Here is a 25966-nt window from a genome sequence, read left to right on the forward strand (position 1 = left end):
AATACAAGAAACCTCCCTAGCAAAGAAACATTGGAATTTCCTTTCTTTTAAGTAAGTCTGTCTTAAATCTACAGAATATTTCTTCTGTTTCGGTAAGTTCTCAACAACCTTTAAACATTATGATTAAACATTGTAGTGGACGAGCCAAATCTCAGACCTGAACCTCACTGAACACATATGGAAGAAATTGGAACGCTGTGTATGATGCAGGAATTACTCAAATTCTTCGCTCCTTTAAAGGAGGAATGGACTAACATTAAACAAGTACTATACCCATTTAATCCTACAATATATTATTTGGAGTACTTTACCAATACTTGCGAGCCAACGTAAAATATGTCTTTATGCATACAAGATAACGTGCCTGTATCTTAGGCATGTGTCAACGGTAACATGCCACTCCACATTGCATGCCTCATCTGAGGGCTTTGTCCCTCCTGTGCCTACACGTAAACAGTTCTGACAATAGATTATTCTTAGCCACTGTGTTCAGTGTAAATACATGTCGATAGTTCCAGTTAGACTATTAGAGCATGCCTTCTTCTTCTTCTTCTTCAAAGTACCTTATCAGGTCCCCTTGACGTTGGCAATCACTTCGGCGAATGTTGTGCGATGAAAAAGTCAACACTGTGAATTCCAGCCCATTCTTTGATGCTTCCAAGCCATGATGTTCGCCTTCTCGCAACACCTCTTCGGCCCTGTATTATTCCTTGTACACTCCGCTGTAAGATTTGGTAACGGTCATTTCTGAGGCAAGGTAAGAATTCTTCCGGCGCTTTATTTTCAGATTGAGCCCTTGTCCTTCCGAGTACTTCTTGATTCGTTAGTCTAACAACCCACAAAATCCTGAGCATCCTCTGGTAGATACACATTTAAAAAACTTCCAAGCACGCCTAAGCAGAATAATTGTAGTGTAGTTATTTTATCAGTTAGTATCTTGTTTTACTGTATTGAAATCTTCGTGTAGTCTGCACCATTTCAGTATTTACTTCGTATGGCATACATATTTTTGCGCAGAATGTCCTATTATATTTCGGTTGATATTTCCATATTATTTCGTATTTCTATGAAGAATATAAAATAATCAAAAGTGGATGAGGGAGGCAGGTTCATGGACTGTAGGTGTGAGCTGGCATTATGGAAAATAAAGGAAGGTTGTGGAAGATAATTAGAAATACAGAAACACAGGGATGAAGGTATGTCTCCCCCAGTAAGTATACAGGATACGGTCAATAGGCAAAAGAAAGGGAAAGGGAAGGGGAGTTGTGTAATTCAGATGGGCTAATGTTTTGTGAGGAAGGACAATCGGAGCTAAGGCTTTTCCCTAGGGTGTGAGTTCAGGAGTGCTTTGAATTTCAATGAAATGGGAAATTGCAGATTGATTTCATTTTCATATTACCTGAATTCAATTTGTAAATATTGAACACACTATCAGAGCTTTTAATACTTTGAAGATAACACAATCAAAATTTTGAGCCAGTTAAATGCAGTAAATCATATTTTTATTGACCATTAGTTAGCAGATTATAAGCTAGTTACAAATATGTATCATAAAACTCTGCAAAATATGTTCATCCAAATATCAATCATGTGGCCATCTATTGTTTGGATGGCAATTAACCGCTTGGAGAGTGCCGCATTACGTTATAAAAATATGTTCGCTTCTATGCACTAATTCGCATCCGTAATGTACTAATTCTCATGCAGTACAGTGTGCTATTTCCAGTCATTCTCGTAATTGGAGGTTTAATAAAATATAAAATATTTGAAAAATAATGCTTAGCGGTACCGTTACGCAATTTTATGTATGAAATCACACATGCTCAATCATTATCAGCCTATTTATCTACATTACAAATTGTTTAACAAATTTTGTTGTATTTCACTGTTATGCCTTAAAAGTTAAATGAATCAGTGTGCTTTCTTTCCGAAGGGTAACAATTCTCCAGGGAACACTACTCAGATATAAATTATATAAACATTTACTCTACAGAAAATGGCATGTTAGTAGTGAAATGGATACAAGTTAAATGTTCTGTAGTATTTAAGAGGAGATAGAATGGTTATTTTGAGATATAAAAGTGTATAAATTAAGAATGTATTCAACGAAAACCAGCCCCGTCGTGTACGAGTAGTGTGCCTGTTTACATACTCAGCCAGGCCACATATTTTAATTCTAGACTGAGGACTAGAAGGTGGTTTCCTCAGCCTCGAGCGACTGGCTGATACGAGAGGAAGCGGGCTCACTCACAAAATTCAAGCAATGCGGCTGAAGATAACAAGCTGACGATGTAGAGCTCCAGGAGTTGCTGGCCATCTGACGGATAATAGCTGTCCTGGTAGGCCAAGGCCCTAATGTGCTATAGGTTTATGTAACTCATGATTTAATAATATTTACTAGCCAGGGATCTTCCGCTTTTAGAAAAATCTAACGTGAGTAGTCTCTTCCTCGCCATATTTTCTGTGCCTGGACCAGCAGCTAGGTATCACTGGAATGCTTTCGTCTCCTCATTAGCGACTCCATGTCGTTATTTTCAGCAGTATGGGATTTTTGCATGGTTAATTCTTGGACATTTTGAAATGAGCATCACCCAAATGTTGGCCTTGGGACTGATCATGCTAGTGCCATGTTGGATTATTTCTAACGACGCGAACTACGTCATTAACCATGTTTTTGTTTACATTGTCGTGACATGTGTGTAAATGTGAAATGGGTATCAGTGCATTAAAATTGCAAGGCGACCTAATTATAAATCGGATGGAAGGAGGTGATGAAAGTGCTATTCCTGATAGGGCCTAACATGGGCGCCCATATGACAGTTTTTAGAGGGGGGCCTAGACCTAGGAGTGTTTAGTATTTTTAATATTTAGGAAGATGAATGGTGATTTGTATTCCGCAATAGAATAACACCCACGTTATCCTCTGTCTGTTGGTGGGGTGCGGTACTACCACTTATCCGTAATACTGACTTTTAAATCATTTTCCTAAAAGAAAAACACCAGACTACGTTAGATTTTAGCCTTTTCTTGAGAGCTAGAGGGGGGCCGCGTCCCCACTTGCCCCCGGGTATGGGCGCCATTGGGGCCTAATCACGACGATAGTTATGTAAGTGATGAAACGTATGAGCTCCGTGAACATAATTCCAACACGGATAAATCCAATGCATCCCTGCTTCATTTCGACTAAACCAATATCAGAGTATGTAGATAATAGCAAAATTTCAAAAAAAACACTGCCTGACAAAAAATAGCGCCCAGAAGTGAAGGAAGAAACGAGACGAAATTTCACGTGTTGAGGGAGTATTTGATATTATTTCAGTGATTAAAATTTCAAGTCAATTGTACAGAGATCTTGGCGGTACGAACCCAGTTATCAGTTTAGCTTTGTACCCCATATGACCTGGATGCATGCACTGATTCAGTTGAGAATGGTGTCTAAAATTCGTTGTAACCTCTCCTGCTGCAATGTGGCCCATAACTGTTGCAACTGGTCCCTTGATATCCTGGAAACTGGCAGTGCGACGGAGTTGACATCCGAGTTGGTCTCACACATGTTCTAGCGGGGTCATATCCAGGAATCTTGGTGGCCACAGGAGTACCGCAGCATCACGTAGACAGTTTATAAAGACACGTACTGTGTTTCGACAAGCTGCAGGAAGTCCGTAACCTGCCGTTGTGACGTAAGAGTACCCTGAATCACTACCAAACGTGACCTGAAGTCATATCGATGGCTCCCGACACCATGACGCCAGGAGTAACACCGCTGTGCCTCTCCAAACATTGAAAGAATCGGACCTCTCAACAGGTCGCTACCATACTCGTAGATGATGGTCATCCGGGGTAGTGCAACAACGCGATTCACCGCTGAACATAATAAGACGCCATTCATGATCAGTCAACGCTTCCCGGTCACATCACCACTCCAAACGCAGCCGTTTGTGTTGTGGTGTCAACGGCAGCCTACGCATGGGATGGTTGTACCCTGCCACGGCTGCTGCTAGTCTACGACCAATGGTGCAGGGTAGCATGTAATATTTCAGGGAGTTCATTGCTTGTTCTCGGATAGCAGGCCCAGGTGTGAAGGGGTTACGATCCCCCACAATGGTGGTCAGATATGGTCGACTTAAACCTTGACGACGAGTATGCCTGCCCTCACATCCACACGCAGTCCAACATCGGACCACTGTCACATCTGAATTCCCCACAAAACTAGATATTGCACGATACAATCAGTCGACCAAATGGAGACCCATATTGAGGCCCCTTTCGAACTTTGTCCGATGCTACTAACGCTATCTCACACAAGTATGCGGCATCTCCGTGTCTTCAACATCCGATGCTGTTCACGTCCCTTATAAACCGTACCAGGCATGGTAACAACACTAAACACGAACGAATCTAAAGCACTTTGGTGGCCGTTCTACCTATTACAGAGAATCCCAACTCTTATCATTTACACACCCGCCGATTGTGTGTACGTGTAGGAAGTTTCATTGACATCCACCCATTCTTTCTGGCTGTTTCAATTTCTTTTGTCAGACAGTGCAGTTAGTCTATGAGCCTGTACTTACTGAAACTTGTCAGGAAATTTTAAAGAAGCCATGAAATGTATGAACTATTTTTTCTTGATGCCACACTAAACGAAACTGTACAAAAAACACAAATAACGAGTTCTTCATATTCTCGTGGCTCCAGGGACTGTGTAGGTACTGAGGAAAGGACATCAGTCGCGGTCTTTGGTGTGAAAATATATCAACACTTGAACATTATTCAAGTGCGGATTGCAGGCAAAACAGGGCCGGATTATTGCTGCTGCTATGATGTCCGAGAGAGTATTACACATTCTTGTCTTGGTAATAAGATTTAATGAGAATTATTCACGAGTTTCAAAGATGAATACTCTAAATTAGCTGTGAGTTCCACAAAATGATTTTCTTCACTTCTCCGGGAAAATTATTTCATTAATAGCAGAAGATAAGGAATGTCGATATCCGAGAGTATGAGTAGCTTGGATTGAAAAGGAGCCTGATGGAGACCCTAGAATTAAAGAGATTGCAATGTGATGGTCACATGAAACGAATTGCTCCACTTACATAGGACTCCTTGAATATACTTCGACTACAATGTTCCTGGGAAGAGACCAAGAGGAGGACTTCGTAATATTTGGGAGAATCAGATTTTCAAGTACGTTGAAATTAGAGATGTAAACTGGCGTCGCATAATATGAACAAAATATGTGGTTGGACTGGACAAACTGGAGAAAGCTCCTGCACGCTTTCTGGAGCCAGTACATGATGATGATGATGATGATGATGATGATGAAATGAAATGAAATGTCGTATGGAGTTTAGTGCCGGGATATCCGAGGACAGGTTAGGCTTGTCAGGTGCAGGTCTTTCTATTTGACTCCTGTAGGCGATCCTGCGCGTCGTGATGAGGATGAAATGATGATGAAGACAACACATATACCCAGCCTCCGTGCCATTGGAAGTAACCAATTAAGGTTAAAATCCCCGACCCAGCCGGGAATCGAACCCGAGACCCTCTGAACCGAAGGCCAGTACGCTAACCGTTCAGCCAGCGAGTCGGACATGATAATGATGATGAATAGAGTGTATTAATTTGATGAATAATATACAATGTTAGCCTATTATGTTTTAGTAACTTCAAATGTGTGCATTGTTATTTATAGTAAATGTATTTATAATAATAACAATAATGCTGAAATGTCATCATTAACAATGCCTTTAAAGTGTATGAAATAAAAGGACAACATGATGGCAAGCATAATTGGTGGTCATACAAATTTTAGTGAAAAATGGTTCAAAGAAGGACATTCCAGGAATCATTAACGAACAAAGGGAGTGTGTATGCGAGGATCTTCAAAAGGCAGAAGTATTCAGTCAACAGTATGTAAAGAGTGTTGGTTACAAGGATAATGTCCAGATAGGGGCTGTGAGTAACACCAAAGAAGTATTAAAATTTGCCTATAATAACAATGACATTTACAGTAAGATACAAAAGTTGAAAACGAGAAAAGCAGCTGGAATAGGGATGTAGGCAGAGAAAGTTCGCGCCAGATAGCGCTCGTGTACTACTGGGTAAGCGCAAGGCGATCGTCTTATGTTTCTCCCTGTCAGCTGCGAGTAATGTATAGAATCTGACCGAGTTTTCTGAGCTAAAGCCGATTGTATCTTCTCTAATTTTACTCCAAGACTATATTAATTAATTGTATAGGTATATCCCCTAATATATTACGGACGATTTTCAGCGTTTAAGCCTTAAACAGCTGCAATATGAGCTACGGACCAGAAACGCTAAAACTAGCGGGAGAAAGGAAGAATTAGTACAGCGGCAATTAGAAAATTCTAACACGCTTTATTATCCAAATAATGAATAGGAGTCAGCATGCCTTTGAGTACTGCGCATTGATAAGTATATGTACATCCACAAGACTTAAACCATAAATAGATATCTAAACACGCACTTGCTCCCCTTGCTTATAAACTTCGATTCGTGTATTTTTTTTAAGGTTGATGGCTTACATGAAACTGCAGATACAGCCTTTGTCCACCACCAAAAGTATGTGAATATTCGTGAGTTTCCCAGTGCCGGTTCCTTTGAATATTTGACCATCAGCCAAAAGGTGAAGATCACTATCACAAATTTCCATCGGATGGATTATTTCGTATTTAGAAAATCGGAAATAGATGGAGCACTTGTTTCCAACTACAAATCATTGTGTTATGCTGGATACAGACTTTTCAGTGAAAAGTTTGTTTTGTTTATAAAAGGTCAATTTCAGTCGGATGAAATTCTAAAATACAGTGCTGTGAAATCCGAGTACACAAATCATAAGACCTCAGCTGTGAAGCTTATTTTAGGAGTACCTGGTGACATTATAGGAGGGAATGTGAACGTTTTGCTGGAGCAGGCCCCAAGGCATGTTATAAGCACATTGCTGCTGTAAGCTACGCATTAGAGCACTTTCCCAAGACTGGTATTATTCAGTATTCAAAAACATGCAGCCAAAATTTATAAACTTTTCAGCATCCCCCTACCAAACGGTTGAGGCCAGTTAGCCCTATGAAAGTGGAATGTTTGCCCTTGGAACAAGTTTTGCTATTATAATCTCAGCTGTACCAGTTATAACTCTAGTCGAGGGGTATTTCTGTCTGAAAGCAAGGGGGCTGTTTTCAAGGGCATTTTATCTATCAGGCCAAATGTTCAATTCTTTAAATTGGCAGTACATGAAATTGATCCAAACATTAAATATTCTCCCAACAGTACTTTTATGGATTCCGAAGTTAAGGCCTAGTTCTTTGTCAGATTTGTTGGTCCTTAGCTTCATAACTGTCAAGAAGAAACACAGTCTGGGTACAAGAGGGAATATCTGTAAATTATATACGTTTTCTCCCAGAACAGCAAGCACCAAATTACAATGTTGGGCGTCTACAATTCCTGTATAAAGCAATATGGCATCAGCATTACGCATTGTTTGCTCAACAACTAAATTACCTATAGTATATTTTTAGTGCTGATTTGAAAATGAGAGCCACAAAAATGTAACATTCACTTCTTCCGGTATATTCACGATTTCTTCCCGTACTTCAAAGGAGGTGATTTCTGCATATTCCGATATTGTAGGCTTATCGTGGTAATCCAGCAATTTTCTGGTGTATGGCCTCTTCCTTGCTTTTGTTGTGTTCGTGGTCCACGGAAAAAGCGATGGAACAGCGCCCGGTTTTAATCTTGATCTCTCACCTTTAAATGCAAACGCATAAATTTGGTGGTTATAAAAATGCCTAATTAGTTTGTAGGTAGAAGGAATTATTTCCCTTCGTAAATCGCACTTACCCAACAAAGTTTTCGTGAAGTCACCGGGTTGAAAATAATGGGAACACACTGTAATATTTTCGGTCAGATTCTTCTCACCGAAAGTTTCCTTCTGATAGCATGTAACCATTTTTTCCTCATTTCTTTATTTTTTGGAAACTGGTGAAACGAAAATGAGCTTCCCTGATTTTTTCAAAGAGGAACACTGCAATAGCTCGGCATAGTCACGAAAATAACAATTTAAGCAACTTAAATTCGTGGATATTTAGCGGCATGAGTGCACAGAAGACAAATGAGGAGCGCATTGCGCTTACCCAGTACAACAGCAGTGCGCTCTATCGGTGCTAGTTCTATACATCCCTATTGATAAGATTTCTTGGGATATACTAAAGGCAATGGGTTGGGATATAGTACCATATCTGAAATATTTGATTATTGTTTGGTTGAAGGAGCTATACCAAATGAATGGAGAGTTGCTATAGTAGCCCCTGTGTATAAACAGGCCAGTCAGTTTGACATGCATTGTATGTATGCTTTGGGAAAGCATTCTTTCTGATTATATTAGACATGTTTGCGAAATTAATAACGGGTTCACAGAAGGCAGTTTGGGTTTAGGAAAGTTTATTCGGCTGAAGCTCAGATTGTAGGATTTCAGCAAGATATAGCAGATATCTTGGATTCAGGAGGCCAAATGGACTGTATTGCGATTGACCTATCTAAGGCATTTGATAGGTTAGATCATGTAAGACTACTGGCAAAAAAAGAGTGCAATTGGACTAGAAAAAATAGTGACTGAATGGGTGGCTATATTTCTAGAAAATAGAACTCAGAGAATCAGAGTAGGCGAAGCTTTATCTGACCCTGTAATAATTAAGAGGGGATTCCTCAAGGCAGTATTGTTAGACCTTTATGTTTTCTTATATATATCAATGATATGTGCAAAGAAGTGGAATCAGAGATAAGGCTGTTTGGAGATGATGTTATTCTGTACAGAGTAATAAATAAGTTACAAGATTGTGAGCGGCTGCAGGGTGACCTCGATAGAGTTGTGAGATGGACGGTGGACAATGGTATGATGATAAACGGGGTTAAAAGTCAGGTTGTGAGTTTCACAAAGACGAAAATCCTCTCAGTTTTAATTACGGCGTTGGTGGGGGTGAAAGTTCCTTTTGTAGATCATTGTATGACCTTCATTGGGGTAATCACATAAATATTATTGTTAATAAAGTGTACACATCTCTGCACATGGTTATGAGGGTATTTAGGGTTTGTAGTAAGGATGTAAAGGAGAGGGCATATAAGTCTCTTTTTTTTTTTTTTTTTTTTTTTTTTTTTTTTTTTTTTTTTTTTTTTTTTTTTTTTTTTTGCTAGTTGCTTTACGTCGCACCGACACAGATAGGTCTTATGGCGACGATGGGACAAGGAAGGGCTAGGAGTGGGAGAGTGGGAAGGAAGTGGCCGTGGCCTTAATTAAGGTACAGACCCAGCATTTGCCTGGTGTGAAAATGGGAAACCACGGAAAACCATTTTCAGCGCTGCCGACAGTGGGATTCGAATCTACTATCTCTCGAGTACTGGATACTGGCCGCACTTAAGCGACTGCAGCTATCGAGCTCGGTATATAAGTCTCTGGTAATACCCCAACTAGAGTATAGTTCCAGTGTATGGGACCCTCATCAGGATTACTTGATTCAAGAACTGCAAAAATCCAAAGAAAAGCAGCTCGATTTGTTCTGGGTGATTTCCGACAAAAGAGTAGCGTTACAAAAATGTTGGAAAGTTTGAGCCGGGAAGATTTGGGAGAAAGGAGACGAGCTGATCGATTAAATGGTATGTTCCGAGCTGTCAGAGGAGAGATGGCGTAGGAGGACATCAGTAGACGAATAAGTTTGAGTGGTGTCTTTAAAAGTAGGAAAGATCACAATATGAAGATACAGTTGGAATTCAAGGGCACATATTGTGGCAAATACTCGTTTATAGGAAGGGGAGTTAGGGATTGGAATAACTTACCAAGGGAAATGTTCAATAATTTTCCAATTTCTTTGCGATCATTTAAGAAAAGGCTAGGAAAACAACAGATAGGGAATCTGCCAGCTGGGCGACTGCCCTAAATGCAGATCAGTAGTGATTGATTGATTGATTGATTGATTATATTATTATTTAAGAGATATACCATGTCAGACAAAATCTTTACGTGCGATCGATCGCGTGACGGCCGAACACCGTGAACGTTCGCGGACAACGCCTCCTGGAAAGTACGTTCCGTTAACAAGTACTTTAATTAATTTGATGACTAATTAAAATATTCTCCAGATAAATGCTCCTATTGACGATGACCGTCAGCCATTCATCTGTTAGCATCGGAATTTGTTGGTAACGCAAAGTCTTGGAAATGAAGAAGAAAATATATCTCTACACGTTCTAGGTATTATATTTTGAGAAACCTACTCTACTTTGAGTTAGGGAAAGCACGGTGTTACCGATATCGTAAGAAACCGTCATACAGCGTTTAATTTGCTTACACAATACTGGCCCGTGATGTAAATTCCTCACCACTGCAGAAGGAATTTTACTTATGATAGTAAGTGGAGTGAAAGCTATCTGCATACTAATTTTAAGAGAAAAGAGAAGTTCACAATTTGGTCGTTGTCAGAGTTCACATCATTATAATGCAAACTTTAAGCTTGCTCCAAAAGCAGGGAATGAGAAACTAGTCACTGCACTGTTCACAACACTTCATTGAGAAACGCAAATTGAACCATCACACTGTACAAGTGGATCGTATAGACAGACATTTTGTAACTTGTACATTTTCGTTTCTTCCTTTCTTCGTATGTTATATTCTGATATGTAGCCAAGTCACCCTCCCAAAAAACAAAGCTCTTATATCCAGCGCACAATATGTACGTGCTAGGTATTGTACGGTTAGGAAATGAAGTTGTAACGGAAGTAAAACTTTCCCATGTAGATAGTAAATTTACCTCGAAGTGACTCTTACCTTTGCCTATTACCTTTCAAGATGTTTTCTACATTTAAGATTGAACTTACAATGACGTTCCATCTTAGAAATGCTCTGCTAAGCTTCGTATGTCATATTGGTCACCGTCGGAAATTTATCTGAATACACATGTTTTAAAATTTCCTGACGTGATGATCAGATAATGAGCTAAACGATCTCAGTACGGTCTGTGTAAAGTTGCACGTGGCTAGAAAGCTAACGCTATTGGAAACTGCCTTTATTTAAATTGAAAAGGCATGCATTTATCTGCGAATTTAAGATTCTGAGCATATGAGAAGGCTTTGCACTTACGAAATTTATAGCACATGTCTTTATTTTAATACACTATAATACTCTAACTAGCCGGCCCCGTGGTGTAGGGGTAGCCTGCCTGCCTCTTACCCGGAGGACCCTTGTTCGATTCCCGGCCAGGTCAGGGATTTCTACCTGGGCCTGAGGGCTGGTTCGAGATCCGCTCAGCCTACGTGATTAGAATTGATGAGCTATCTGACGGTGAGGTGGCGGCCCCGGTCTAGAAAGCCAAGAATGACGGCCGAGAGGATTCGTCGTGCTGACCACACGACACCTCGTTATCTGCAGGTCTTCGGGCTGAGCAGCGGTCGCTTTGTAGGCCAGGGCCCTTCAAGGGCTGTAGTGCGATGGGGGTTGGTTTGGTTTTATAATACTTTAACTGTAAGTATGTCCCTTTGCTGAGGCCATTAGAGAAGGACTTCTGAAAGGGGAGGACTTTTAGGGCTCTCGTCCAAATATCACTGTTAAGAACTCCCATTATCATTGCTCATGAATAAGGAGTTCGAGTAAAATTACTCACGCGAACCACGTCGAGGAGGGTAACACATGCCTATCTATTCGAAAAACTATTCTAATAAGCAGCAGACACAGCAGGTGTGCTTAATTTTTAAATGCTGCCGGTAAAATTTAAGGAATATTCAGATATGGCTCAGTAGCGCTCTCAAAGGCCAGCCATTTCCTGTTTAAATTGCTCAAAGCATTGCTAAGTGCATCATCTGCATGCAATATGGCTTCGTTGACCGTGAACAAAGAATTCAGGTCATGTTCTGTACTTCACATTAGTGGAATGCACTTTATATCTCAGAGTAACTTTTACCATTGGCAGGTTAGACATTGCAAGACAGTAAAACAGAAATGGGTAATGCTAGATCTGAACTCCTGCCAGACGATTTACTGCCGTCCTTTGAGAACAAAGACTAGGAAAGCTGAAGAAGCACGGTCTTGTTGTCGACTAGGTAATCAGTGATGTTACATATTTTTCCATACCTAGAGATTTAAAATATTTTAAATTCAGTATTATTTTTAAAGAACTGAATCAAGTCATAATGGTTGTTACTGCCGTATCAATTTTTTTTTTTTTTTTTTTGCTAGTTGCTTTACGTTGCGCCGGCACAGATAGGTCTTATGGCGACGATGGGACCGGGAAGGGCAGGGAGTAGGAAGGAAGCGGCCGTGGCCTTAATTAAGGTACAGCCCCAGCATTTGCGTGGTGTGAAAATGGGAAACCACGGAAAACCATTTTCAGGGCTGCCGACAGTGGGGTTCGAACCTACTATCTCCCGAATACTGGATACTGGCCGCACTTAAGCGACTGCAGCTATCGAGCTCGGTATATCAAATATTTAAAATCACAGAAAATATTATTACTATTTATAATATTTATGCTCCTTGAGCAGCGTTGGATAAATTTACAAATATTTAACGTTTATGATAACCGTATTTGTATTTCGTTTGATTTACTGTTGGAAGGATATGTATTATCTTTTTTTTAAGTTGCTTTGCGTCGCACTGACACAGATAGGTTTTAAGGCGACGATGGGACAGGAAAGGCCTAAGAATGAGAAGCAAGCGGCCGTGGCCTTAATTAAGGTACAGCCCCAGCATTTGCCTGGTGTGAAAATGGGACAGCACGGAAAACCATCTTCAGGGCTTCCGACAGTGGGTTCGAACTCACTATCTCCCAGATGCGAACTAATAGCTGCGAGCTCCTAACCGCATGGCCAACTCGGCCGGTATGTATTATCTTAATGTCTATTTCAGTGATATTAATGTTATAGGTTTAGCGTCCCACTAACTATGTTTACGGTTTTCAGAGACGCCGAGGTGCCGGATTTTGTCCCGCAGGAGTTATTTTACCTGCCAGTAACTCTACCGACATATTAACACATTTTGCACTTTCATGATAACTTTATTTTGTTTGCTTCGCAGTTGGAAGGATGTGCATTACCTTAATGTTTATTTCTTCTTCTACCGCGAACTGTGTCGAACATGTGTGTTTGGCCCTGTTTTGCGGCCGGATGCCCTTCCTGACGCCAACCTCATATGGAAGGATGCAATCACTACTGCGTGTTTCTGTGGTGGTTGGTAGTGTAGTGTGTTGACTGAGTAGGTAAAAGGAAAGTTTTGGAACAAACACAAACATCCAGTCCCCGAGCCAGAACAATTAATCAAACACGATTGAAAACCCCGACCCAGCCGGGAATCGAACCCGGGACCCTCTGAATCCAAGGCATCAACGCTGACCATTCAGCCAATGAGTCTGATTATTTTAAATTATTTTAATGTTTATTTCAGAAATAATTATGCTTTTGGTCCAAGGGATACGGGGTTCGCTTCCCCGCAGGATCGGGGATTTTAACCTTCATTCGTTAATTCCGATGACTCGGGGTTTGGGTTTGTGTGGGCCATCTTAATCATTAGAATTCATCATCCTCATAGACGCGAATGCTACTTATAGGCTTCAGTTCGAAAGAGCTGCACCAGGCCTCTCCGATGTTTATGTCTTGACGATAAAAACAGCAGGAAACTATCTCACTCCCCCTTTTCTAGCACGTCTCTTCAATGACATCCAGGCTACTTACGACATATTGTTCACCTTCTGAGGATCTAACCAACCTTCAAGCTGAGGACTCAACGTACAGTATACATAGCACAGTGCGGTGATAATGTTTTAGTATTCCACGACGGGGCACTGCAGTTTTTGATGGTATATGTTACATTATGTTTGCACTAATAATGGCCATGTCAAGTAGACCCTATAGCATTCCCTCGCTATGGGCTACTTACCAAATTCTTATCCCATATGTTGAGCCACAATGCACTTAAGTAAATATTCCGAATCAGCAGGGGTGTAGCATGCAGTCCCATACTTTTTGGAAATAATGTTAATTTTGAGGAGCTATTGTTAGGCTCCCGGTCTAGAAAGCCAAGCTATATTATTTTTGCTAGTGGCTTTATGTCGCACCGATACAGATCGGTTTTATGGCGGCGATGGGATAGGGAAGGCCTAGGAGTTGGAAGGAAGTGGCCATGGCCTTAATTAAGGTACAGCCCCAGCATTTGCCTGGTGTGAAAATGGGAAACCATGGAAAGCCATCTTCAGGGCTGCCGACAGTTGGATTCGAACTCACTCTTCCGGATGCAAGCTCACAGCCACGCGCCCCTAACGGCACGGCCAACTCGCCCCGTAAAGCCAAGAATAACGGCCGAGAGGATTCGATTCGTCGTGCTGACCACACGAAACCTCGTAATCTGCAGGCCTTCGGGCTGAGCAGTGGTCACTTGTGTAGGCCAAGCCCCTTCAGGGGTTAGGTTATTGTTTACCTGGCATAGCTCTTGTAAGGCTGACTCTCTAATGCGTGTGGGCGGAGCCTGCTTTGAATTTTAAATTGTGGTAGAGGATAGTATTGTGTGATTTGTAGGGATCGTGGCGACGGATGCCGGAAAAGTGCGAACACGGAAATCTGCGAACACATCATTAAAGCGGAAATTCGCGCACACTAGCGATTATTGCTACCTGACAATGGTTTCCCAGATCTTGGTATATATTTCGTTGCCGGAAATATGCGAACACTATCCTGAGAATCCCATCTACTCTGGATTAGCTTTCTGATTTTAACACTGAAATTGTATTTGCTACCTCCCATACCATGTCACAAACATCTACCAGGTAGTTTTATAACTAATGCTGCGGCCGGTTCCGCCGCCGGTTCGGAGGCATATCCGTACTTTTGTTCACTACACTCTTAACATTCATAGTGTTAGCAATATTGAGTATGGAAATTGTTACCACGATCACGGGTAGGCCGTCCGCTCATTATAATGGTTACGCTACCGTAAGTATAGAGAAACAAAAGCAGGTGTTGTTACGTGGCTATGTTTACGCCAAAAGTCATGTCACTGTAAGGGACTGATGTGGTCGAAGAATTAACAAGCACTTTATGTATACGAACATTTGTGAGGACCACCTGATGACGCCGCTCTAAAAGTGAAGAAGCAAGTGTGTAATGCCAAGAAGAGGGCTCCAGAAAAACTACACAGTTATGTGAGATATACACCGATGAAATAGGAAACCTACATAATAAAGGTTAGTAAACAAACGTCCATATGTATATTACAATAGCTTTCGTATTTTATTAATATAAAGTGCATGTGCCATACGGTAAAATAAAGCGAGAATGAATATTACATTACAAATTATTTTATAGGTCAATAAGTAACAATACGTATTGTATATTTACGAAAATTCGTATATTTACTACCAATACAGTGTACTAATATTTGGCATAGCCTGTACATTCGGAAAAATTGTTGGAGCTTTTCTACTCTCTTAACGAAAAGTGTTTTTTGTGTGATTTTTAGTTTTAAATACAAATTTTGATTGAACAAAACTTACAGAGCGTAATAAGCTCTACAAAACTGGTTATTATGATTTTTAAAAATGCATCGTAAGGTCAGAAATGAGAAAAATAAGAATGAGACAATATACTTGGATCTTTTAAATATATACTTCAATAATATACTTAAGATTTTTAATTAATCAATATGGTCGTTTCAGGTTATGATGTTGTGACAAAAATGCCTCACACAGAATCAATGAAGAGGACCTTGCTAAATCAGCGGAGTAACGAGCATGGAAATCAACAAGAGCCAAAAAAACGTGGTGAGATTATTCTCAACTAGCGAATGTACCCGTGCTTCGCTACGGTATTCTACATTGTATTCGAATATCGAAGTAAATAGTGTACATGCAGTAAATAAGATTGTTTTAAAATTGCATGTCTCTTAGCGTTATCCGAGAAAGAGCATGGGGAGGTCCCCGTACGTTGTTTCCAATGTAAAGTGTTTGTTACGGATTTGTGATATAACGGCAGGCTCACTTGCCTACTGCCATTCACAATCGAGTTGAGAAGTTTATATTATAATTGCAGGCCCCATTGCCTACTACGCGGACAGAATCGATTTGGGGTGTTTTCGTTAAAATGGCAGCCCCCTTTCCTACTTCCAGACAGATTACAGTTGAGGAGTTTCTATTATAATGGTAAGCAATTACCCTACTATCACTCGAAATTGAGTTGTGCAGTTATCATTATAATGCCAGTCCCATTTTCCTACTGCCAGCCAGCTTACTGCCAGTCACACCAAGTTGGTGCGTTTCCATCAAAATAGCAGGCCACTATGCCTAATGCCAGTCACATTTTAGATGAGGACATTTGTTTCTAATTGCGGGCACCCTTGCCTACTGCCAAACACAATCGGGTAGGGGAGTTTTAAACAAAACTGCATGCTCACTTACCTTCTGCAAGTCAAATCGAGAAGGGAACTATTCATTACAATTGTAGGCGTTCCTTACTAATGGCAGTTACACAGGAGTTGGAGAAGGAACAATTTCCTACTGCCAGTCAAAGTCGGTGTGGGGAGTACTGATCACAATATCAGACCCACCCATTCTCGATCGCTAAAAATCGACATCAGTGAATATATATAGATCGACATACGAAAGTATATGCGTGTTTACAATATTGAAGACCTTCATTTACAGATAAACTGCTACTAAACGTACGTCATATCGACAAAGGATCATACCATAAGACACGCCGGATTTAGTGGCCTAAATGGCTGGTCCTATGATATGTCATCTATCCTTGGGTCAGAGTGAGGCAGAAACGTGGAACAGGGTAAAGGTTTTGTAAGATTATCTCACATTATATTACTTTTCAGATAATTATGTGACAGCTACATACATAGCATTTGGCTCACATATGCCTACTGGGTGGGCCAATTTTCGTGAAGAGTGTGATGATTCTGTATTTCATATAAGTAATTGAAAGTATGAATTATGCATGTGAAAATTCCAAATTGACTTAACATCGATTAATAGAGAACAATCAAACGTAAAAGGGATATAGATACGGCAAAAAGTCATGAGACCAAGGTTGTAGATCATTCCAAATTGAACGGAGATTGTGCAATCCGTTATGTGATAGGAATTTCCGAAGGTGTGCACCATCATTAAAATTGCCTTCATATTTCGATATACTTCGGGGATAAAAAGTGAAAAATTTAATGATCTAGGATGTTTTCCGTTCGTTACAGGCTAAAACGTATAATTTTGTCAAATTTCAATTATCTTCTTTTTCTTCTGGCAGATTATGCCGCAATCTAGATTTTGGGCGAGGCGGGTAAAAATTAGGACCTTCTGGAAACTAAACCAAAAATTATGGAGATGGTCATTATTACCCCTTAAACGGAAAGCTGTACGAAAATTTCGCCAAAATAGTCAGTGTAGAGGCACACAGTCGTTACGATTTGATTTATATAGTTAAGGAATCTGCTCCTTGTAAACCACCTTTTGGGCTATGTCCGCTAGATTTAACCAGCAAAACTGACCATTCATGATATCTCCCTTATTAATCCTCCTGACGAAAAAATGCACATGAAAAAAAGGTTTAGAGGTGGAATTCCATCACGTTTGCTCGATTTCCATTCAGGTTGGTCTTGTTCTGTATATATTGTGGAAGAGTAAAATCACCATTTGTGTTCCCTATAAACCGCCAGTCCATTCCGGAACATGAAATGTTATTTACGTTTAAAACCTACCTTTGAACAGGTGGATGCTAAATATAAATTTTGGTTCGAATGTCTTCAGTAGTTTTCAAGTTGTAAGGAATACGCTTTACACGCACCCGCTCGTGAGTCAAGTCCGATGGGACTTGTACAGAAAAACGGTCCGTTAATGATATCTCCCTTATTAATCCTCGTATCGAAATGATGCACATGAGAAAAAAGGTTTAGAAATTAATTTCTACCAAGGTAGGTAGATTTCCATTAAGTTTGGTTGTGTATATTTTGTGGAAGTGCAAAATCACTGTTTCGGTTTCGTATAAACCCCCAGTCAGTTCAGGGATTTAGAAACAATATTTGCCTTAAAACCTATCAAGGACAGGTGTATTCTAAATATGAGTCTTGGTGGAAATACATCCAGTAGTTTGTAGCACTCGCGTACATACGGCGTAATTAAGGAAGAAAATAATACAGTTAAGAAAGTTGAAAGTAATAGAAAATGGGTTATAACGGAGGACAGCCGGATAACGACAAATATGTAAATGCCAAGTGAATATATTGGAAAATCAAATGCCTCTCAATAAATTATTCTAGTGCGAGTTATGGATATAATAAAGCGGTAACAGAGGACACATTTAGGTCCAGTGATTCTTAGGTAAACAAATAATAAGAAGATGACTAATGGTGTTATTACTTAATCTATTCGAGGGCGGTTATAACATCCAACGATATTCCGCCAATATCCCGCAGATGGGCCGATTGACGCCTCTCTTGCCATCTCCCCAAGGAACAACCACGAATTTAAAAGCATGATGAGGAAAATGGCAATACGTTACTTCCCTACTGGCATGCAGTCAGAGACGTTGCCATGGTAACCTGTAGGTTCGTTGTCAGTCTGTCACTAAATGGAGAGCATGATACCAGCAGAAAATTGTAAATTTCCCCGTCATGTGAAGAGTAAGGTAAATTATGAACATAACGAAAGTTATTTATAATGAAGAGACGTTTCACGTACGGTAAACGAAGTTTAGAGAAAATCAATAGTATAAGAGAAAGTGGAGGAAAACCATTCTGGTTTTCCTATAAACACCCCGTGTATTCAATTATTTTAAAATGATATGCATATCGAAACCTTCTCGGGATGAGTATACTCTAAATATGAAGTTTGGCTGAGATTTATCCAGCCGTTTCGACGTGATGGTGGAAAAATCATTCTGGTTTTCCTATAAACCCCCGTCTATTCAAAGATTTTAAAATGATATGCATATCGAAACGTTTCTTGGGATGAGTATACTTTAAATATGAAGTTTGGCTGAGATCTATCCAGCCGTTTCGACGTGATGGTAGAAAAACCTTTATGGTTTTCCTATAAATCCCCCGTCTATTCAAAGATTTTAAAATGATATGCATATCGAAACCTTCCCCGGGATGAGTATACTCTAAATATGAAGTTTGGTTGAGATCTATCCAGCCGTTTCGATGTGATGGTGGGAAAACCATTCTGGTTTTCCTATAAACACCCCATGTATTCAAAGATTTTCTAATGATATGCATATCGAAACCTTCCCCGGGATGAGTATACCCTAAATATGAAGTTTGGTTGAGATCTATCCAGCCGTTTCGACGTGATGGTGGAACAGACAAACAGACAAACAGACAAACAGACAAACAGACGAACAGACAAACAAACAGACACGAAACGTAAAAACCACCGATTCGGTCTTGAGTTGACCTAAAACGGATAAATATCTGAAAAATTGGCAAAACAAAAGAAATTACAGACAGCGGACCCCCTACAATTTTATTTATATAGACGAATCAATATTGAATCAATATTGTCAACAATTTTCTCCTTGTAGATGATGGACTAGGTTTCAGTGGAGACAAAGGATGTTTAAAAACATCTACACAATTTATTATGGATAGTACATTTAGGTGCTGCAGCAAACAGTTTGCACAATTCTACACTGTTCACGCAGACCGAGGAGGCCGGTCCCTGTGGTATTTGCCTTATTCCCTAATAAGACGAAAGAAACCTACATTTGCCTGTTCCTTCTTATTAAAGAAGTAGTTCCACAGTGGTGTCCCAGTAAAGTCCTTGTCGATTTTCAGGCAGCTGCAATATCGGCTCTACATCAAGGTTACCCTCAACTAAAGTGAGTGGGTGCCATTTCCATATAAAGAAATGGTTATGGATAAAAATCTCAAAGTCTGGGTCTACAAGAGGAATACCGTTAGAATGAAGAGTTAAGGCTTCATGTCACCATGTGTGCGGCAGTGGCATTTTTGAAACCGGAGGACGGATGGCTCCAGATTCATGCGGAAGCTCCCGACAACAAAGCATTCTTCGAGTATTTCTGATACTTTGTGGATACACAGATACACAAGTACACAGAATCACGAGTGCTGTAGAGGGATGGCACAAGAAATTAAATACTGTCGTTGGAAACCCCCACTCCAGAGTCAACATTCTGGTGGAATGGTTGTAGAAAGAAGGGGAACACACAAATTGCGTGTACATGAGGTTAGAAATGCATCTAGAAGGGAAGAAGAGAAAGAGGAAATGCTTTAAACTGGACGACAGGATTGAGAAAAACCACAAAAGTACATGAAGAGACAAGATACTGTACCATTCTGTTCATTCATTAATGAGCGATATTTAACACAGAAGTAATATTGCGCAACATGACGCCAACTGTAAGGGCGTGATGCAATATAGAACGCGGGAACTCAGAAGGTGATTCCCTAGGCAGGGTGTGGCTATGCACAAGTGAAATAGAAGATATGTGGGAGGAGGAAAGAGAAAGGAATTTTATTTTGGGAAGTACCATACCACCCTAACAATATTTTAAGCGGGAATAGTCAGGTTCACCACATCACAGAAATTGAGTGATATCTCCTCTATCTGAAGGCTTTCCAGAATAATAAGATGAACATTTTCTCCAGAATTTTAAGAAGCCAATGATACGTTCAACACTGTTAACAAGTAATGAGATTAATAACTACCTATTAATCCGATCGCCGTGGGAAACTGTTTAGTGCCTGCATACAAAACTCAAGAGGTTTTCGAGGGAGTTTCCCGAGAGTCGCTTTGCTTTTTGCCCCCTATAAGAGCTGAGAGATGTGGAGGGAGGTTGTTCATTCGACGGTGAGATTGCTGCTAGTGCGTGTAGCGTGTCTGTCTGTATTTACGCCAGAAACCTTTGTTTAGGACAAAGACTGTGATTACTTTAGTGCAGTTGTGCTAACGTTGATTCTGTGGATCGGTGGTCAATAAACTTTCCGGTAATTATTCAATCGTATGGTGGTATTTAGACGCTGTACAGTGAGGTCGCGAGTGCTTAATTAACCGACTGTAGACAATGCCATACATAAAGACTTCATCATAAAGCGGTACGGGTAACCCCGCAAATATATTCCGAAGTGCGGAAGAAGTGCAAGTACAAACTAAAGCCATTGGTGTTATTCCCGCTAGGCTTATGAGTCTGAATCAGTCGAGCATGAGATAATGACAATTTGTTCGACCGATTAGGTTGCTGATTTCGGATAGTATATATGTTACCTATATTCATTCGTGCGCGGTTAAGCAGATAAAGGAGAACAATAATTTTTAACGTCGGAGATTGCCAGTACTGATTTATGCCTCAAAAATTAAATAACAGTACCAGGAGTGATATGCTGTTAATAAATTAGCCATTTCATTCCCGTGAAGACCTATGCTGTGTTTAAGAGACGTGTGATACGAGACCTTTCGACCACAACCTCAAGACAGCCTCATGAACGAGCCATCCCTCGAGAAGACGGCCTCATGGAGACTGGCCAGAGGATCGACCCAGGACCACATCGCTACCATGATGGGCTGAGCAAGCACAGCCTAACCCTGACAGAGGGATAAGGAGGTCACCAAAATGAGAGACAAATGAACTACACTTGTAGCATGTGTTAGGGTTAGGGGGTCGTTACGCAGATATGCAGTAATTAAGTATGTAAATAGTTGAATGTTACGGGATATAGCCCATCAGGATGGTTATTAAGGTGATTTTGAAATCACTAATTTGTAAAACATAGATGTTTTTATGTAGCAAATAGCGACGTGAGCTATGTTACGTGCTGGGAAGAAGAATGCCTATTGTTACTTAAGGTCGTTCAATGAATATTAGATCAGTATATTCCTTAGCATCTGGCTTCGGATAAAATTTTCTTGTATGTAAGGATCATTTGGATTAGTTTATTGCTCTCTCTATTTGGAAGGGTAGATATACCTGCGTAACGTAGTGTTTGTATGGTGCCTGAATACGATTTATATGCATGTATCTATTTGATTGAATCCTGGCAAATTAAAACCACACATTAAAATCGTTGACTACGTTTCACTTTAACAAGCGTGGACCTGAACCGTGGATCTGGAGCGTAACAGGCGCGTCATAAGTATAGATGGTCGTGATTTTACGAGAAATAGTACGGTATAGTACTTTGTATGAAATGAATTAGGCCCGAGATGGTCAGTTATTAGATCCAGATATATAGAATGATAATTGGCTCCTTATTTTGTTCTATGTTTAGGTTTGTCAAAACAAAACGAAATGGGAACCCTCTTGTGATATTGTGTCCCGAACGCAGTGGAACTGGATCGCTGGCCGCCTTGTTTACAATTTTTTAAGTGAGGGTGAGGCTTTCATGGCTAGACGGACCGGTTAGTGGCCCAACACTGCATTCCAAGAAGTCGGAGCCATTTTTAAAAGCCAAGGTAGTAAGGGATTCTTTCTTTCCGGCTGAGAGTTGTGAGTGACAACGATTCTTCCTTTCCTTTTTGTTTTTCTATTTTTTTCTTTTCCACTTACCTGTCAATGTAGATGTATATATATCTTGGTACTAAGGAATTAGGATTATTAATTCATCTAGTATGTATAAAGATTACACAGAGGATATGGGTTCACATCCCTATGCATTTTATTTGTGGTCGGGTAACGTGTAGTTTCATCGCTGGGTTTATCTTAGTCGGCGTTTGTAACATGCAGTGTTGCTATTTAGATGTAAATATCTCCCCAAAATATGAGGGAAACTTAAATAATAGCCTTATTTCTGCTACACATCTCTAATCCTAGCATCATGACTTTTTCTTTGGTAGGTCTATTGGTGCTGTTCCATATACAGGACCTATTTGTGTTCACTGCTCTATTCTTACGCAAAGCATCATCACGATATTTTATTTTGTTTTTGTAACGTCATTCACGTTATTCTTTGCAAATTATAGATGTAAGCCTTTATGGCATTTATCCTTTGCACTACGAATGCGATCTATTGTAAAGAAAATAGTTTGTGGAAAAAGAAACTTATGCTTGGTCCAAATTACATATTGAAATAGCAACTGAGTTCCTCATTTCGTATTTAAAGTAATAGAGTAAATTCCTGTCCTATGATACTCTCGTCACAAGAACGCCAAATCGACCATTGCCGGTTGCAGCTAGGCTGGTGCAGTTATTGACAGGTAAGCGGGTTCGCAATATTCCGGAAACCATGGCGACAGCAAAATCACCCAGTACCTGAGCCAAGGGAATTAACCGTTTACAATTGAAAATACATGACCGGGTCGGCAAATGACCCAGGACTACGAGGCAGAAGATCAAGATCCTAACCATTCAGTAACGAAGACAGACACTTACTTGTTTGTTTTTTTTTTGCTAGGGGCTTTACGTCGCACCGACATAAAAAGGTCTTATGGCGACGATGGGATAGGAAAGGCCTAGGAGTTGGAAGGAATCGGCCGTGGCCTTAATTAAGGTACAGCCCCAGCATTTGCCTGGTGTGAAAATGGTAAACCACGGAAAACCATCCTCAGGGCTGCCGATAGGGGGATTCGAACCTACTATCTCCCGGATGCAAGCTCGCCAACTCGCCCGGTACACTTACTTGTTAAGAAAATGGTTAATTTCGGAGTTTTAACCCACCACCTCCAGAAAACAAACATACAACAACCCTATTGTTACCATGAAGCAAACGGGCTCGGTATGTATTTGAGTGTGCGCATTTGAAAAGGGGAGAGAGAGAGAGAGAGAGTTCACCCTCCATGTTAATGTAACAGTGTAGTAGTCACACACATCAAGCATGTATGACACTTTTATTTCCTAAATCTTGTTTCAGTCAATTACAATATTGTCATGGTACAAATTAGATTTTTAGAAACACGACGTGTAACACACCGGTTGGGTACTCAACAAAATTTTATCATTTTTTATATTTCGATTGAAACGTTAATTCATGGAATCATAATAGATTCATCTTGTATACAATGTAATATTATTGATTAATATCGGATGATGGTGGTTATTTTGCCGGATTATCTACAGATTATCAATCGCCATTCACGTTCACCACAGAGAAATCGTTTGATCTTTTTAAGACGGAAGAAATACTTTAAAACATAAGGATGGTCCATGAAGTGCGTACAATTGATGGAGACCCTATGTTCTGTGAACCTAATACCGTTGGGATATAATGAACATAGGGCGACACGATGGGAATAACAATAATGAGTCGTTCAGGCAGCTTTAAGTAATGTCAGAATTAGCTGGGATCTATGGCTGGTAGTCGACGCTGATAGTTCGTGCACCACGACGGAATGCATGTGGCATGACACATCATACAGGACTATTTTACGGCACTTCCTCTAAATCAACATCATCGTCTACATCATCTAACAGAGATTAAGTTTTATAAAGTGTTTGAGAAGCCAACACGACATGACATAGCGTATGACTTTTACTACCGGGAGTGCCCGATGACATGTTCGGCTTGCCAAGTGCAGGTATTTTGATTTGACGCACGTAGGCGACCCGCGCGTCGTGCTGACGATGAAATGATGAAGATGACACATACACCCACCCATCCCCCATGCTAGTGAAATTAACCAATGTAGGTTAAAATTCCTGACCCTGTCGGGAATCGAACCCGGGGCCCCTGTGACTAAAGGCCAGCACGCTAACCACTTAGCCATGGACCAGGACTGGAAAGAAAAACTAGCATCGAAAATGCTCCCGAATTTTTCCTGAACAACAACATATGTTTCACCTTGTTTACCAATTTTATTAGACATAAGTTAGGTACTTGTGTTTTCATACTTGATGTAATTTACCGTAGTTGATCCTTGCGAAAGTTCTTTATGACGAGGTAATCTTGCACAGTTTATTTTTCTTGCGTTACTGAACGATTAAAAATTCAATTACATTGTGAATTTTCTCTTCTATGATTGTGAAAGCCATCAGAGTGAAATGAATCTCAAGAAAATGACATTTCTATTGTCTATTTACTGCTAGGAGATAAGAAACAGAAGAATTAAACTCAAATGTGGTTATCCCTCATGTAATAACTCCGAAAGTCCTGTCACTCAAAGCACCTGAGCTCCACAGGTTCCAATATTTGACTACATTTCTCTTCCTAAAAAGTGAAATCTCACATGACACTAGACGCTGTTAATGTTCACCTCCTATGCAATTTGTAGTAACGAGAGGAATTGAGGATACATGGGTCTGTCATCAATGAAGAGAAGGGAAGTGATCGTTTCCGCCCCCAAACTTAATAAAGGCGCGCGGCTGTGAGCTTGCATCCGGGAGATAGTAGGTTCGAATCCCACTATCGGCAGCCCTGAAGATGGTTTTCCGTGGTTTCCCATTTTCACACCAGGCAAATGCTGGGGCTGTACCTTAATTAAGGCCACGGCCGCTTCCTTCCAACTCCTAGGCCTTTCCTATCCCATCGTCGCCATAAGACCTATCTGTGTCGGTGCGACGTAAAGCCCCTAGCAAAAAAAAAAAAAAACTTAATAATCTGAGAAATGACTATCTCTGGCTCAGAGGAATGCTACCTATTTACAAAGAGAGAAACACTTTATACTAAGTAAGAGGTAAAATAATTCATGATTTATCGTGTCTTGTAATTATTACCAGATGTGTCTTATTATATGAAGCCGAGGCCTGAGAATTGACCAAAGTCTTAAAGGATGTTTGCCATCCACATCAGTATTTATAGACGACTATTTTGAATATCATATTGGATCATATAATTAACCAAGAAGCTTTAAGCAGAAATAACTAAAAAGGGCTTGTGCAAAATCCTGACGAATATTTAGTATATATCATGAGTAACGAACCAAAGTATCGAATACCCAAGGTTGACATTCAAAGCAAAATCCTCGAGATAGGAGGTCTAGGACGTTCGTCGATCTCTTCGTTAAGCAACCCGACAGAGAAGTATTATGCA

Source organism: Anabrus simplex, chromosome 1 (genome assembly GCF_040414725.1).
Source record: "Anabrus simplex isolate iqAnaSimp1 chromosome 1, ASM4041472v1, whole genome shotgun sequence".
NCBI classification, from domain to species: Eukaryota; Metazoa; Arthropoda; class Insecta; order Orthoptera; family Tettigoniidae; genus Anabrus; species Anabrus simplex.